Consider the following 4,336-nt stretch of genomic DNA (forward strand, 5'->3'; position numbering starts at 1 on the left):
GCCTGAACTTCCTCATGTATCAGGGATCTCATCTCTGAGAGGAGGGATGGCTGCTCATCTCTTATGATCCTTGATGTACAAAGTCCACAAAGGGTTTTGCCGTGAGTGTCTGGTAGCTTTATGCGGCATACAGGGCATCTGACAGATTTTGCTGAGGCCTTGCCGGAGTCCTTAGTCACGGTCGGGGGGCTTCTGGGGTTCCCTTATCCTAATGGCATAAAATAGGGATAGTCAGGTCAGTCCGTCCTGTAAATGGTTGCGGGGCTGGCTGTGGGGAGGGTGGTCTGCGCAAGGCGCACTTACCCCTCCATCTGCTGGAGCTTCTGCTTCCATTGCCGCCGCTTCTCCTGCTGCAGCCAGTCACTCTCTGCCCCCCGAAGAACGCACTGAAGTGCAAACCCTGCGTCCGGGACATCACCGGAAGTGACGCGCGTCTTCTCGAGAGAGGCCAGGAAACCACGCGCCGGCCACTTCCACGTTCCACCCTGGAATGCAAGTCGCCGCTTGCGCCCCTGACGGCGCCTGATCATGACGTCGGCACCCACCCGGAAGCCCAGCTGCCTGCGGGGACCGTGCGCCACACCACCTCCACCGTCAAGGATCCGGTGGTCAGATGTCCAGAGCCGAGAGCCTCCCACCGGGAGGAGCGGCTCCCCTCCAGGAGCGTCATCATGCTCACTGGCCTTTGGGGCAGAGGGACTCCCCCTTGGGAAGTTTTGGCCCTGGGCTTCTTGACAGGGGGAAGGATTGGACGGGCCACATGATCCCCGAGCCCTCCAGTAAGCTTCTGTGCAGCGATCTCTCGTGTGTCTCTCCATGCAGGGACAGGAAAAATACTGGAGGAAAAGGGGGTGGGACGGGACCTTTTAACCTCTCGTGTGCTTTCCTGTAAGGAGGAGTAGGACGTCCTCCATGGTGCTGTCAGTTGGACATCCTGGAAAACTACTTTTGAGGTACAGTGCAAGGCTCAGAATCGAAGAAGCGCCATTTTGGAGTTCAGATTTTGCTGGAATGATTTTAGGTGGCCATGTCCCATTGGCAGCGCCCATGAGGTGCTAGAACAGCAGAAACCTCCCATGTATGATGTCATTTTACAAACTACACCCCCCAATAAATTCATCTAGGGGTGCATTGAGCATGTTGACACCGTATGTGCCTCACAGAATTTTATATCATTAGGCGGTGAAGAAAGAATAATTACATTTTCACCACTAAAATGTTGTTTTAGCCCCAAATTTTTAATTTTTATAAGGGCTAATAGGAAAAAATTAACCTCACAGGTTGTTGTGCAATTTCACCTGCATACATCAAAACTGTATTTGTAATCAGGAACTACTTTTCACAGTGCAAAGCTCAGAAGGGAAGGAACACCATATTAAAGTGCAGATTTTACTGTTATGGTTTGCGAGTGCCATGAACCACTGGAAAAGCCCCAGTAGTGCTAAAACAGCTGAACCCCCCCATAGTTGACCCTATATTACAAAATATACCTCTCAATGAATTTATCTAAGCGTGCAGTGATCATATTGACAAGGTGTTGTCACAGATTTTTATACCATTGCGCAGTGAAGAAAAAATAACTCCTTTCTTACCACAAATTGTTTTAGACACAGATTGTACATTTTCACATTGAAAATGGGGAAAAAAATGGCACCAAAATGTGTCACACAATTTCTGCTGAACAAGGTAATGCCCCATATGTGTCTGTACAGTACTGCTTAGTCACGTCGAGAATCGGGAGGAACGGAGCACTAATGTTTCCTCAAACACATTTTCCTAGAATAGTTTGCGGACTACATACACAGAGCCCCAAAGTTCTAGAAGAGTAGAATATCACTATAATGAGTAAGCAGAGTTACTCTGGGACTCAGTCCAATCTCTGTTCGGTGGTGTCCATTTTAGAAGTGCACAAAACTGTAGCCGACAGAACCTTTATGCATGCCTAAAAAGACGGACACCGCCGGATCACAGGCCAGACTGCATCCACAGCGCCTCCATCTGCCTCATTATAGAGAATCTTTTTCTGGAGGTTCTGTCTGAATGAAGTATTTCAGAGATTTACATGGCAACCCCAGTGAAGGCGCTCAGCTTACAGCACAGGATAAATGTGAGCCCAGCCTTATTGCGATCTTTGAAAGGCAGAATGAACAAATCAAAAGCAGGACAAGAATTGTTTTTATTTTGTATGCCATTCCTTTTGCAGTATAAGTGATTAGACAGCTTTATTCTATGGGTCAGTGCAATTACAGTGATACCAGATTTAGATCAGTTTTTTGTTTGGCTGCTGTCTCACACTAAAATATGCTTTTTCTTTTGCAAAAACAGGTTTTTGCATCACAATATTTGTTACAGCTATGATGTTTCTACATTTCTACTGACAGTAATTTGAGGGCTTGTTTTTTGAGTGTCAAGTTGTCATAGGTGTGTCAGAGCCTGCAAACAGTCGCACAGCATCTGGCTGCAGGTCTCTGCGGCTGGCTTTGTAGATACCTTCCTAGTCCTTCTGGCTCTGGGACCCAGTGGCAACCTTCCCAGGCTCTAATTGACACACCTGGGTGTTTATAGACTTCCTGACTGCCTCTGGGAATTGCCGATAATTCCATTTCCCCCTGTCGAGGCTTGGAGCTGCAGCAGTCTGCTTTCTTCCTCTTTGGTGCTGTTGGAGGATGTCTGTGTTTTCTCTCTGAGGCTACTCAAGATAAGTGTTCCCTTGTTTGTCTATCACATCTGTCTTTAGTTGTAGTGGAATTGACTAGTGCCAGCCCCATCATTCCCTATGCAAGACTTCTTGCCAAGGTCAGGCAGAGATTAGGTTCCTGCTCGGCAATAGGTGCAGAACCTATATAGGGACGTTTAGGGCAATCAGGATGACTTTAGATCTGCCTAGAAGTCTCCACTCCCCTCTTCCCTTCGTGCTGCACTTAATGTCCCGCACAGTGTTGGAAAGACTATCACCGGCCGTGCATATTTAGGGGAAAAAGACATGGTTTTATTTGTGTATGGTTTTTTTTCCCTTTTCTCCCTTGGAATGGATCCAGTTGCAGGGCTGACAGAGCAGCTACACTGTCTGTGTCTGGAGTTGAATGACCTCCGATATGAGGTTCAGCAGCAGTGACAGCGGCTGCAGGTCGCTGATGTTGGGATCTTTGCAGGTAGCTTGCAAACTTTATCTTAAACTTCGTGCTCACGCCTCTGGAAATGAAGAGCAACGTGTTGGTATTGCGATCTGGCTACTACAGGGAGATCCCACAGTACTGGGCTTTCTCTTTGCCGTAGGTATCAGTTTGTTTCCAGTCTCTGGAGGGATATTTTTTTGGCTCTAGCCCTTATCAATGATGACCCTGACCGAGTCACCTTGGCTACGTCCAGGTTGCATCGCTTTCAGCAGGGAAATCGATCAGTGGCGACATATAGCTGCGAATTCTGCAGGTGGGCAACTGATACTAAGTGGAATGGACCAGCTCTCAGAAGCCAATTTCTTCAGGGTCTCACTGAAAGGTTGAAGGATGCTTTAACTGTATCTGAAACCCGAGTCCTTAGAGGCCGCCATGTCATTAGCTGTACATGTGGACAGACGGGTAAAGGCCATCTTCTCCAAAGCCTTTTTCAGGGTATTGCCCTTCTGCCAGGAGAGCAGTCTAGCAGTGAACCCATACAGGAGAGGGCAGAGGAATCCATGCAGTTAAGGGTGCCTCTGAATCATACATAGGCAGCACGGTGGCTCAGTGGATAGCACTGCAGCCGTGCAGCGCTGGAGTACTGGGTTCAAATCCCACCAAGGACAACATCTGCAAGGAGTTTGTATGTTCTTCCCCGTGTTTCCATGGGTTTCCTCCCACATTCCAAAGACATACTGATAGGGGATTTAGATTGTGAACCCCATTGGGGACAGTGATGATAATGTGTGCAAACTGTAAAGTGCTATATAAAAAAGATTATTATTTTGAGAGAAAAAAGCAACATTTCATTGGGGCTGTCCTTTGATGCCTAAACAAAAGGACCCTTTCCCAGCCATAGCAGATGTATAAGTCCAAGGTCATGAAGGGGTTAAAGGATATTTCCCACCTTAACACATTAAATACTGAGACATCCGTATAATGCACTGCTTCCCAAACCCCATCCTCACATTCCCTCAATTCATCAGGTTTCCAGGATTTTCTTAGTATTGCACAGGTGAGAGACCCTGCGGCAGTTTTACCATGACAATTCCACCATCTGTGCAATACTAAGGAAATCCTAAAACACGGCAAGCTGGTGGCCATAAGGACTGGAGTTTGTGAAACAGTGACAATGTCTCAGGTAGAGGAGGCAAAGTTGGAAGAAGAAATACCTGAGA

The sequence above is a fragment of the Dendrobates tinctorius genome, unplaced genomic scaffold, assembly GCF_039654945.1.
Source record: "Dendrobates tinctorius isolate UK_male_01 unplaced genomic scaffold, ASM3965494v1 ptg000001l, whole genome shotgun sequence".
Lineage (NCBI taxonomy): Eukaryota > Metazoa > Chordata > Amphibia > Anura > Dendrobatidae > Dendrobates > Dendrobates tinctorius.